The sequence below is a fragment of the Macaca fascicularis genome, chromosome 4 (assembly GCF_037993035.2).
Source record: "Macaca fascicularis isolate 582-1 chromosome 4, T2T-MFA8v1.1".
Classification (NCBI taxonomy): domain Eukaryota; kingdom Metazoa; phylum Chordata; class Mammalia; order Primates; family Cercopithecidae; genus Macaca; species Macaca fascicularis.
In genome coordinates, this window is record NC_088378.1 from 144,866,380 (window position 1) to 144,880,503 (window position 14,124).

The 14,124-nt window shown below is 39.5% G+C and overlaps 1 long non-coding RNA gene across 1 annotated transcript; it reads left to right on the forward strand.

The window, feature by feature from the left end:
- Window positions 1–972: 972 nt before the first annotated feature.
- Window positions 973–5,842, forward strand: LOC141410149 (uncharacterized). Its single transcript, XR_012434097.1, has 2 exons — window positions 973–1,195; window positions 3,527–5,842. It is a non-coding gene; the product is annotated as an uncharacterized lncRNA (long non-coding RNA).
- Window positions 5,843–14,124: the final 8,282 nt, after the last annotated feature.

Sequence of the window (14,124 nt, forward strand, 5' to 3'; positions counted from 1 at the left end):
GACGTAAGCTGCTATTTTTTTTCACTTTTTCCTGTCATTTATAGAGCCTTTTTATATATGTGAGATCAAGATTTTACAATAATTGTGTGGTATGTGCGTGTAAGGGTCCAGGAAATATATAGAATATTGTGAGGTCTGGGATTCTTCAGAAAAATCATCTCTCACTGCAACAGAGTACTATTGTTGAAAGAATCCCATTTACTATTATCTAGAATACTTCTTTTAAGAAATTGTTTACCTATTATGTTGTTTCTGAAGTTCTGAGAACTAAGCACAATCAATAACCTTTCTATAGCTGGTTTGAGGGGAAAAAGAAAGCTATCCCCAGGTTGCCTGTAACAAACATTTAATCAAAAATAAGCAAATAAATAAAAGTTTGTGTGTCAGAACTTGAAAAAAAAAAAAAAGGAGAGGATTATGCAAGGCCTTGAATACTGGGAAGTGGGATTACTGGGGGACATTTTAGAGGCTGTCACTCACACTCAGCTTCCATGTCAAGTATCCCAGTTCTCAGAGACAGTGGGGAATGACAGAATTAAAACATGACATCATATGTGCATTTAAAATTTTAATACTACTAAACTGCCTCCAAATTGGCTATGCCAATGTATATTACCACTAGCACAGTATGGTTGTGATTCTGTATCCTTGCCCATTATCAAACTTTTAAATATATACCAAGCTTTTAAGTGTGTAAGTATCTTGCTTCTATTTTTAATCCTTGAATACTAATGAAACTACACATCTTTTGAAATCATTTATTGGCCATTTGCATTTCCTCCTTTGTGAATTCCTTATTCATATCCTTTGTCTGATTTTCTGGTAGGCATTTTAACTTTTTCTTATCAGAGGGTAGAAATTCTTTCTATTTTAGATATTAATCCTGTGTTATATGTGTGTATGTATATTTATATATAGGATATATGTATATGTACATGTATATTATACAATTTCATTTTTTACAAAAATTAGGACTAACCCTGAAGATAAAATGCTGAATGGGAATCTTCCTAGATCCCAAAATTATAGGCAGAGTGAACCTGCTACAAATTTTCAAGGCTCAACCTATCTGGAGGACAAGTGAAGTCCTAGTTGTGGCCACTTCCCTGAGGTACAACAAACAGCTATGCAAGGAGAAGAGACTGTGACCTGCTTGGCCATGTAGAAGAGAAAGACTGATTGATCAAGACAGCAGGTGAGAAGGTAGAAGGCTTGGAGGTATAAAGCCAGAACGAGGGGCACTGACAGGTTGGTGGTAAGGAGATTATTTCTTAGAAACTTCTGTCTTTACTGAGCCAAGCTGAAGTTATTAGTTATTTGCATTTTTCAACTTTTTTTTTTTTTTTTCTTTTTTGAGACGGAGTCTCGCTCTGTCACCCAGGCTGGATGGAGTGCAGTGGCAGGATCTCGGCTCACTGCAACCACCACGTTCCAGGTTCAAGTGATTCTTCCACCTCAGCCTCCCAAGTAGCTAGGATTATAGGCATTTGCCACCCTCCTCCGGCTAATTTTTGTATTTTTAGTAGAGACGGGGTTTCGCCATGTTGGCCAGGCTGGCCTGAAACTCCTGACCTCAGGTGATCCACCCGCCTCGGCCTCCCAAAGTGCTGGGATTATAGGCATGAGCCACTGTGCCCGGCCCTTTTCAACTTTCAAACATCATCCTTGCAGCCCTTGAATGGCCTAATGAAACACTGTTTTTTCTATGTCCTGCAATCTCTTCTCTAAGGATTTAGCCCTAATTCTCATAATAATTTCTACAGAAACCTACTGATTCAGGGTCCAGCCCATCTCCATAAAAATGACATAATCTTGAAGGATAAATTATCTCTGAGGGCAGGGGAGGCATGCTTAGTCATCCATTTGCAGCCCATAAAGACCCAAGTAAATGAGAACCTCAAAAACCATGTACCTTTCCAAAGACTGGTGAGAAGCAGAGTTTCTTCTGAGATGGAAGTATTGCCAGCTAGAGACATAGAAGTAATCTTCAGGCCCATTTTTTTATTCATTTCCCCTTTCATTAAAACTCTATCCATTCTTCTCATGCCCAGTTGATGCACACAAAAGATATGTGGGCAGAACCAACATCTACCCATTCCTTCTGGAGACAAAGTGTGTTCGGCCTCTTGTTTGTCCTATCATTTGAGTGGCCTGCATTTAGTCTGTGTTTCAGCATAAACAGGATGGAATTGACTATAGCCTTTACCATAAGAGTGTTGATGTGACCTTTTGAGAATGTGTGATCTGTGCTTAAGACACCTTCACATTAGCATGTAAATGTGTACACACGATTATATAGCCACTACACACAATTCTAGACTCAACCATGGCTCTAGGACCAAGTGAAGAACCCTGTGTACTGCCCCTCACAGTTGGATTGCTGCCTTTCTTGGGTTAGTAACTCTCTGTGTTACAGGTACCTCCCTAAAGGGAAAGAGCAAGACACAGAAAATATAAGCATCAAAGAAAGAAAAGAACACTAAAAGACTCCCTGTTGGCTTCTTCCTATGCACTGGGGAGAAAATAACTAGGACTTACTCTGTAGAATCTCCTTTGTTAATTACAACTTCGCCTTTCATATCTGCCTAATTTTGTTATATTCCTTTTCCTAGCTATAATCTTTCATTTACTCCCAGTCCTCTGGCCCTAGAATAAAAATGTGAGCTGCCTTGTATCTCACCTTTAGCTCTCATGCCTGAATTGAGAAATCCCAGGTTTCACCTGGATATCCTTACCTCCCCACCAAACTTGTTTTAGTTTCAGACTTGCCAATCTGCACCTCAAACCCCAACTTCTCATAAATGTTAGCTTTTCTGCCAGATTTTCTTTTGATGTTCTTCCTTGACGCCAGGTGAGACTATATAAATTGTATTATTTCCCTTTCAACCAACCAGCTCCCCTCCCCAACTCTTGGGCTTCCTTAAGTCCAGAATGTGAAGAAAAAGAATTATCAGCAAACTATATCCATATTTTTAAAAATTCCTTTTTGTCCATGCCATAGGTTCAACATATATTTGCTTGAGTCAATATGTGGTTTTCTGGTTTCAGTTCATTGATGATTTGTCCCAGCATCTGTGCTGAAGGGAATTACTGTGCCTCTTTTAGTCATGGACATCTAGATAACATTCAGCAGTCAACAGGACAGTTGGGAATAGCGATTCCTAAATCTTAGCATTTAGATTTTATATATACATGCCACCGTTCAGGGATTAAAAAGTCAGTTTTGTTAACTCTACAGCCTTAAGCAAAGAATGAAAGTAAGGGGTCCAGAGAGTCAGAATCCAGAGTGGCTCCTCATGATTCAGTGTTCAGCTTCAACAGAATATTTTGTCCTTTCTTTTTTATTTTCTTTCTTTTTTTTATTTTTTGAGACAGGTTCTTGCTCTGTCCCCTTCCTTCAGTTTATGGCAGTGATCCCTTGCAGGCCTTTACCAACCCTCAAGCTTACTACACTTTCATTTCACTTGATTCATCCTGTTCTCCCCCAGGACGAGGACCGGTTGACAAATTCCTTGTATGTTTTCAGATCAGAATCTAAGGTTGAAGATGTGGAGACTACGAATTAAAAAAAAAAAAAAAAAAAAAAAAAAGAACTAGCCTTAAAGCAAGAAATACCTGAATAAGTGAAACTCCCTAAAGCAATCCTATGCAGACCTCGAATAAAAGTTTTTCAGTCCTAAATGAGACAGAAGCAGTGAATGGGCAAACCCGCAAAGGAAAAAAGGTTCACGTGACCTCCAGATCCACCTGAGGATGCATTTCCTCGCACGGGAAAAAGACCGTATGAGTGCTCCAAGGGGAAGTCGGCGTGGGAGCAGCGCTCCATCCAACCAGACCCAGCAACTGCGTGTGCCCAGGGGCGCCGGCCACTCACCCAGCGAGCACTTAGCACCGCCGTGCGCATGCCTCCGGCGGTTACCGTCTTCTTCCTCAGCTTCGATCTCCTACTCCACACGCGAGCAAACGCTGCGGCAAGCGCTTCCTAAGAAGCTCCACCTGCTTCCAGCACCTGCAGGTACACACACGGGTGACAGGCCTGATAACTGCAGAGGCTGCCTCGAAACTGTCAGCCAGAGTTCCTGCCACATCCCGCACCAGCGGGTCCACACCAGCGAGAGGCCCTATCAGTGTGTATCTGGCAATGCCTTTGGGCCGACCTCAACACTTCTTGGCCATAAGAACCCTCTACTAAAAAAAAAAAAAAAAAAAAAAAAAAAAAAGCCAAGAAAAGATGCTAATTGGTAGTGTGATAGCAAGAAAACCTTTGAATAGAACTTGAATAAGTTTAGATTAATATATGAATCATTAAAAGAAGAAATGAAGAGCTTAATTCTTATACCAGAAGTGCATCTATTACAATATAAACCAATTATATCTTTGACCAGAACCTATACTTTACTAATAGCGGTAGTCCACTATTTCCCAGACTGTGTCAAGCTGGAGCAGGAGCATGGAAAATAAAACAGAGCTGGAGCTTGAATTGACACCGACATCATCCTTACCTTGGAAGACAAATATATATACTTTGGTAAATTTGTCCTGGAGAGAAACCTTATCAGACAGTTGAATTTGGCGCTATCTTCCTTCTTCATTCTGACTTCCAACATCAGAAACTCCACGTGCGCAAGAAGTCCCACTTTCATTTGAGTTTTGCTCTGAATGACAAGGGAGTGAAACCTCAGTAAAGAATGAACTTTACCGGACAAGCAGGAAAATGGCAAATAAGAGGCAGGACTAAATTGCAGCTCCCACTCAGATGGACAGAGCAGTGTGTGGAGACTCACATTGTGAACTTTTGCTCCAAGAACTATCACGGGAACATACCAGGAAATCCAAGGGAACCCACAGACCTTTTGAAGGAAGCGGATTGCTCCTGCAGGCCCCAGGAGATAGCTGAAAAACTGTGGGTGCCCAAAGTGTGAAAGGGGGATCATCTGCCCCGATCACCCACTATCACTAGGGAACCCAAAGGTCCAGATCACGAGAGAAGAATTTGACTTGACCTGGAGCTGAGACATAATCAGAGAGCTGAGTGAAACACAGGGGTAGAAGCAGCAGCGGGAAGAGCCCTATGGGCTCTTAGACCCTAGGAAAGCCATTTCTGACTTTGTCTCACAGGGGTCCTTGGGGAAGGCTGCTAGAGGAACTGAGAAAAGACCACAGAGAGAAGGAAACTTCCAGCTGAACTTTGTAACAATTTTGACCAAATTCAAGATGTCTTGTACAGAACTCCTGGGAGGGGGTGAATCGGGAGTCCAGACACAGCACAGAAACCACAGCAGGTCGGGAGGCACAAAACCTGAAAGCACTGCTTGCTTTCTCAGTCAGGAGGTTGGTAGGCTGGGGCAAGTTCTCAGCCCTGCTCACCTGCTGCCTGGAAAGAAACTCAGTGCAGCTGGTAGGGGTACAGTGGGAGTAAGACTGGCCTTTTAGGCTGCATGGGAGCTGGGTGAGGCCTGTAACTGCCAGCTTTCCCCAACTTCCCTGGCGACCTGCATGACTCAGCAGAGGTAGGCATTATCCCCCTGGGAACATATAACTCCATTGGCCTAGGAACCATACCTCCATCCCTCAGCAGCCACAGCAAGCCCTGCCCAAGGAGATGGTCTTTACCCACCATCTGAGTTCAGTCTGAGCTTAGACATGACTGACCCTGCCCCAACCTGATGGTCTTTACCCACCATGCTAGCTGAAGACAAACGACATAATCTCTTGTGAGATCTGGGGCTGCACCCGCTGTCTGATCCTCCCTATACTATCACAGCTGATGCTGTCTTGAAAGCAACACCTCCTGGCAGGAGGCCAACCAACACAAAACTAGTGCAATAAACAAAACTATAACTAAGGATCCTCACAAGAGCCCATTTCACTCCCCTGCCACCTCCACAACAGCAGGTGCTGGTATCCATGGCTGAGAGACCTGAAGACTGTTCACATCACGGGACTCTATGCAGACTCCCCCAGTACCAGCCCAGAGCCCAGTATGCAGCTGAGCTACCTGGCTCGATCTGGGAGAAGACAATCACTGCAGTTCAGCTCTCAGGAAGCCACATCCATAGGGGAAGAGGGAGAGCACTACATCAAGTAGTCCCTGTGGGACAAAAGAATCTGAACAGCATCCCTAAGCCCCAGATCTTCCCTCTGACCCAAATGATAAGGAAACAGGAAAACAATTCTGATAATATAAAAAGTTCTTTAATGCCCCCCAAAATATTATACCAGCTCACCAGCAATGTATCCAAACCTAGAAGAAATCCCTGAATTGCCAGAGAAAGAATTCAGGTTGATTATTAAGCTAATCAAGGAGGCACCAGAGAAAGGTGAAGTCAAACTTAATGAAATTTAAAAAAAAAAAATGATACAAGATACGAAGGGAAAAATCTTCAGTGAAATAGATAGCATAAATAAAAATCACAACTTCAGGAAATGAAGGACACTCTTAGAGAAATGCACAACACACTGAAAAATCTCAGCAACAGAACTGAACAAGCAGAAGAAAGAACTTCAGAGCTTGAAGACAAGGTTTTTGAATTAACACAATCCAAAAAAGACAAAGAAAAAATAATTCTAAAAAATGAAGAAAGTCACCAAGAAGTTTGGGATTATGTTAACCAAATGTAAGAATAATTGGTGTTTGTGAGGAAGAAGAGAAATCTAAAAACTTGAAAAATATATTTGGGGAATAATCGCAGAAAAATTCCCTGGCCTTGCTAGAAATCTAGACATCCAAATACAAGAAGCTCAAAGAACACCTGGGAAATTTATCACAAAAAGATCATCATCTAGGCACATAGTCATCAGGTTTTCTAAAGTCAAGACAAAGGAAAGAATCTTAAAAACTGTGAGGCAAAAGTGCCAGGTAATGTATAAAGGAAAATCTATCAGATTAATAGCAGATTTCACAGCAGAAACCCTACAAGCCAGAAGGGATGGGGGCCCTATGTTCAGCCTCCTTAAACAAAACAATTATCAGACAAGAATTTTGTATCCAGCAAAAATAAGCTTCATAAATGAAGGAAAGATAGTCTTTTTCAGACAAACAAATGCTGACAGAATTAGCCACTACCAAGCCAGCACTACAAGAATTGCTAAAAGGAACTCTAAATCTTGAAACAAATCCTTGAAATACACCAAAATAGAACCTCCTTAAAGCACAAATGTCACAGGACCTACAAAACAAAAACACAATATATAAAAAACAAAATGTATTCAGGCAACAAATAGCATGATGAATAGACTAGTACCTCACGTCTAAATACTAACGTTGAATGTAAATGGCCTAAACACTCCACTAAAAGATACAGAATGACAGAATGGATAAGAATTCACCAAACAAGTATCTGCAGTCCTCAAGTGACTCATCTGACACATAAGGACTCACATAAGGTAAAGGGGTGGAAAAAGATATTCCATGCAAATGGACACCAAAAGTGAGCAGGAGTAGCTGTCCCTATATCAGACAAAACAAACTTTAAAGCATCAGCAGTTTAAAAAGAAAAAGAAGGACATTATATAATGATAAAAGGACTTGTCCAACAGGAAAATCCTAAATACATATGCACCTAACACTGGAGCTCCCAAATTTGCAAAACAATTACTATTAGACCTAAGAAATGAGATAGACAGCAACACAATAATAGTGGGGGACTTCAATACTCCACTGACAGCAGTAGACAGGTCACCAAGACAGAAGGTCAACAAAGAAATGATGGATTTAAACTATACCCTAGAACAAATAGACTAAACAGATATTTACAGAACATTCTTCCCAACAACTGCAGAATATATAGTTCTCCAAGATAAACCATATGATAGGCCACAGAACAAGTCTCAATAAATTTAAGAAAACTGAAATTACATCAAGTACTCTCTCAGACCACAGTGGAATAAAATTGGAAATCAACCCCAACAGGAACCCTCAAAACCATGCAAATACATGGACATTAAATAACCTGCTCCTGAATGATTGTTGGATCAACAATGAAATCAGGATGGAAATTTAAAAATTCTTTGAAGTGAATGATAATAGTGACATAACCTATCAAAACCTCGGGGATACAGGAAAGGTGGTCCTAAGAGGAAAGTTCATAGCCTTAAATATCTATGTCAAAAAGTCTGAAAGAGCACAAATAGACAATCTAAGGTCATACCTGAAGGAACTAGAGAAATAAGAACAAACCAAACCCAAACCCAGCAGAAGAAAAGAAATAACAAAGATCAAAGCAGAACTAAATGAAATTGAAACAACAAAAACCAGTAAAAAGATAAGTGAAACAAAAAGCTGGTTCTTTCAAAAGATAAATAAAATTGATAGACCATTAGCAAGATTAACCAAGAAGAAAAGAAAGAAGATCCAAATAAGCTCAATTAGAAATCAAACGGGAGATATTACAACTAATACCACAGAAGTACAAACTATCAGTCAAGGCTACTATGAACACCTTTATATACATAAACTAGAAAATCTAGAGGAGATGGATAAATTCTTGGAAATATACAACCCTCCTAGACTAAACCAGGAAGAAATAGAAACTCTGAACAGACCAATAACAAGCAGCAAGATCGAAACGGTAATTTTAAAAACTGCCAACAAAAAAAAGTCCAGGACCAGATTGATTCACAGCTGAATTCTATCATACATTCAAAAAATTGGTACCAATCCTATTAACCCTATTCCACAAGACAGAGAAAGAGGAATTCTCCTTAAATCATTCTATGAAGCCAATATCACCCTGATACCAAAACTAGAAAAGGACATAACAAAAAAGGAAACTATAGACCCTATGAATATAGACACAAAAATCCCTAACAAAATACTAGCTAAGTAAATCCAACAGCATATCAAAAAGATAATCCACCATGATCAAGTGGGTTTAATACCAGGGATGCAGGGATGGTTTAACATATGCAAGTCAATAAATGTGATACACCACATAAACGGAATTAAAGCAAAAATCACATGATCATCTCAGTAGACATAGAAAAAGGATTTGACAAAATCCAGCATCCCTTTATGATTAGAACCCTCAGAAAAATCAGCATAGAACGGACATACCCTAATGTAATAAAAGCCATCTATGACAAACCCAGAGCCAACATAATACTGAATGGGGAAAAGTTGAAAGCATTCCCCCTGAGAACTGGAACAAGACAAGGATGCCCACTCTCACCACTTCTATTCAATATAGCACTGAAAGTCCTAGCCAGAGCAATTGGACAAGATAAAGAAATAAAGGGCATTCAAATTGATAAAGAGGAAGTCAAACTGTTGCTGTTTGCTGATAATATGATCATATACCTAGAAAACCCTAAAGCCTCCTCCAGAAAGCTCCTAGAACTGATAAACGAATTCATCAAAGTTTCAGGATATAAAATTAATGTACACAAATCAGTAGCTCTGCTATACACCAACAGCCACCAAGCTGAGAATCAAATCAAGAACTCAATCCCCTTTACAATAGCTGCAAATAAAATAAAATACTTAGGAATATGTCTAGCCAAGGTGAAAGACCCCTACAAGGAAAACTACAAAACACTGAATAAAGAAATCAAAGACAACACCAACAAATGGAAAAACATCCCATGCTCATGGTTGGGTAGAATCGATATTGTGAAAATGACCATACTGCCAAAAGCAATATACAAATTCAATGCAGTTCTTATGCAAATACCACCATCATTCTTCAGAGAACTAGAAAAAAAAATCCTAAAACTCATATGAAACCGAAAAAGAGCTCATATAGCCAATGCAAGACTAAGCAAAAAGAACAAATCTGGAGGTATCACATTACCTGACTTCAAACTATAAGGCCATAGTCACAAAAACAGCATGGTACTGGTATAAAAATAGGCACATAGAGCAATGGAACAGAATAGAGAACCCAGAAATAAAGCTAAATACTTACAGCCAATTGATCTACAACAAAGCAAACAAAAATATAAAGTGGGGAAAGGACATCTTATTTAAAAAATGGTGCTGGGATAATTGGCAAGGCACATGTAGAAGAACGAAACTGGATCCTCATCTCTAACCTTATACAAAAATCAACTCAAGACGGATCAAGGACTTAAACCTAAGACCTGAAACCATAAAAACTCTAGAAGATAATATTTTAAAAACCCTTCTAGACATTGGCTTAGGCAAAGAGTTCATGACCAAGAACTCCAAAGCAAATGCAACAGAAACAAAGATAAATAGATGGGACTTTAACCAAAAAGCTTCTGCATAGCAAAAGCAACAATCAACAGAGTAAACAGACAACCCAAAGCATGGGAGAAAATCTTCACAATCTATACATCCGACAAAGGACTAATATCCAGAATCTACAAGGAACTCAAACAAATCAGCAAGAAAAAAACAATCCCATCAAAAAATGGGCTAAGGACATCAATAGGCAATTCTCAAAAGAAGATATACAAATGGCCAACAAACACATAAAAAAATGCTCAGCATCACTCATTATCAGGGAAATGCAAATCAAAACCACAATGCAATAACTTACTCCTGCAAGAATGGCCATAATAACAAAATAATAGATGTTGGCATGAATGTCGTGAAAAGGGAACACTTTTACACTGCTGGTGGATGAATGTAAACTAGTACAACCACTATGGAAAACAGTGTGGAGATTCCTTAAGGAAATAAAAGTAGAACTACCATTTGATCCAGCAATCCCAATACTGGGTATGTACCCAGAAGAAAATAAATCATTAAATGAAAAAGATACTTACACACATATGTTTATAGCAGCATAATACACAATTGTAAAAATATGAAACCAGCCCAAATGCCCATCAATCAACAGTGGATAAAGAAATTGTGGCATATATACAACATAGACTACTACTCAGCCATTAAAAAGGAACAAAATAATGGCATTTGCAGCAACCTGGATGGAATTGGAGACCATTATTCTAAGTGAAGTAACTCAGGACTGGAAAACCAAACAACGTATGTTCTCACTCATAAGTGGGAGCTAAGCTATGAGGATGCAAGGGTATAGGAATGATACAATAGACTTTGGGGACTTGGGGGGAAAAGATGGGAGCAGGGGTGAGGGATAAAAGACTATAAATTCGGTACAGTGTTCACTGCTCGGGTTATAGGTGCACCAAAATCTCAAAAATCACCACTAAAGAACTTACTCATGTAACCAAACACTCCCTTTTCCCCAAACACCTATTGAAATACATAAAATTTTAAAAGAATGAACTTTATAGTTTAAAATAAGGAAAAAGTTCAGTCTGAGCCTGGGGGTTAAGTCAGAATGTTTAGGCACAAATGCAAGTCAGACTGATGTTAATTTGGTATCCAGTTATTAATAATCAGCCAACCCCTAATTAGATACCTCAGTGTAAGGACTATAGGAGAACTTAATCATGATGTTTGTCCTGCCTTCAAGAATTGTCCTGCCTTAAAAAGTCACTGTCCTATGACTCAGTTGGAAACAGTTCCTTGAAGCCAGCCAGATTAGTAAAGGATGCTGGGGCCTCTCCTGAAGTAAAAATGTACCTAATAATGTTTTAAAGTCACCATTTGTCTTCATTATCTCTCACTCCAAATTATTCTGTATTGTTTCCAAGGTTACTCTCATATTCCACTGTTCTATAGTACACTTTAAAGATAAAGCTATGTATTTGGATAGCTAAATTTTCCCATCAAATTGCAGTGTATTCTAAGTATCCTGAGTAATATAAGTAATATAGCAAATTTCAGGTCTTGTTTTGGTTGCAAGGAGGGTTGCAAAAGAGATGCCCTGTAAGTTTGCTGTCTAATAAAGGATATGCCCTGAACAAAAACAACTACCATGTAAGGCAGCAGTATTTAAGGAGCACCATGAACATGGTGTGTGCAGAAGTACCATAGATGTTCAGTACAGTTGTGTGGTAGACAGTCATTCTCTTGGTACAGATCTCCAGGAACCTTTGTAATGTCTTTTCCTAACCCTTTCGCAATAACAAAGGTGTTGACCTCTCCTGCAGTGTGATCTTCTTTGGGTTTTATAGAGAGAAGAACAAAAGGAATAAAAACTAGAAGGAAAAACCATAAAACAAATCGGCGCTCAATATTGGCTGCAAGGATTACACCACTTACTAACTATATGACTTATAAAATGTCACTTAACCTATGTTTGTTTTCTCATGCATAGAATGGGGATATTAGTATTTTTAAAACTCTTAGAACAGTCATATGTAGCAAATGCTACAAGTTTTTGTTCAATTTATATGTGGGTGTGAAATAGGAGTCATCCAAAATTGTTCTCCTGTATCCAACTTTATCTAACCTAGGAGACCTGACATGGATCAGTGATTCTCACTTAGAATTACGTTCAGCTGGGAATAACAAATACACCTACCCCATCCCCAGTAACAATGAATTCACCAAGATAGAAGGTTTTTGCCCTCACATGTAAATCTCAGCCGTAGGCAATTTTCAAGACTCTATTCCAGTCTTCAGGGAATCAGGTTCCTTCCAGCTTACTTCACTTCCTGGGCAGGTGCTGGTGCGTACAGCATGGGCCGGTTCTGCTCATCTTAGGGTATCACTCCCCATTTTCCTTGGGCTCCACATTTACTTCTCAACTGTAGAGTGGTATATTGAGCACCATGGAGAGCGTGGGTTAGGCTCAGAGAGTTAATCTGCCCAAGGTTACATGGCTGAAATTCAAAGACTTTCTGGTGCCAAGACGCACATACAGTCCACTATTTATGCTTTTTCATAACATACTGTTTCTATCTTCTGAATAGCTGATGCTCAGATTTGCTCTTTAGAACTTTCACAGTCATTGTTTGGAGACAGGTTTGGGGAGGGGGAGGGTCAAGGAAGGGTTTGGTGAGCAGTCAAGCAACATCACAGAACTGTGGTCTGAATGATGGCAAAGAGGTTGAATGGTGTGAATAGATTCAAGAGGTATTAGAGATGAGTGGTAGAAGAGGGTGACAGGTAACATTTAGGTGTCTTGTTTGATACCTGGGTGGTCAGTGATTAATATTATTTACATAATTATGGAACCCTGGAGAAGAGAAAAGCAGATTTAGAATGTGGGAGATATAAAGTGCAGCCTTTGATAACTGCCAAGTGGGGATGGCTAGAGGGCTCTAAACATCAAGGCAGACATGAAAGTGAAATAAGAAGTTATTCTGTAACTATTTCCTGCCTATATTAGCAATTACTATCTGCACCACCCACTCATCATTTAACTAAAACCTGCACTCTATTAATACCCTTTTGTGGGTAGGTACTTAACCAGACACTTCATCATTTAAAAGTAGAAACCAACCCACCCTGGTGATGTATTTCACAAAGAATATCAGATCAATTACAGGAAGTAATGAACTTATATTTTCTTTGAACATCTTGCATGGAATAGGTGAATCTGTGACATTACGCATGGCTTACACTTTCACCAGTCATCCACATAATAAACACACCTGTTGAAAGAATTCAAACCTGACCACTTGCCTTCCAGCCAGGAAAGGGACTGTAAATATTAGGATATGAAAGAAAGGCAAGGAGCTGTTGTGGCTACAGCCCACAGAAATGAGGTGGAGCCTGTCTTCTCTACCCTCCAGACTAATCCACCAATACTAGATTTCAACACTAAGGAGTCACAGTCCATATCATTCACTTTTCCAAGTGTTTCTCCTTCAGTTACCTATCACTGATGACCTTAAGCCTAGATATCTGATCAGGTGATTTCAACATGGTCTTTACGTTGACTTTATGCCTATCTTTTCCTTAACTCTCCCGGTTACTTATTACCCTGATTTGCTTCATGTTTCCTTGATTTTCTTTACTCTCCTGACTTCTGCTGCCAACTCACACCATCACCACAGGATACACCTATCATTTCAATATTCGAAGGCACTGCTTCACCTCTGGTTTTTCCTTTATAGCATTCTCCTTTAATATCCATGCCTGACCCTTCTCACTTACACACAATCCAATCCAGTTTTACACCAATGCTAAGGTTTTTAGTCTCCTACCACCTATGTTTTGTTTAGACCATTCTTACTTCATAAGCTGTGTCACTAGTTTGAACTATGGAGTCAGCATCATTCTATGGTTACTATGACATTGCTTGCATCTTAAAAATGGCCGTCTTCAGAGAATTTTTTTAAAGA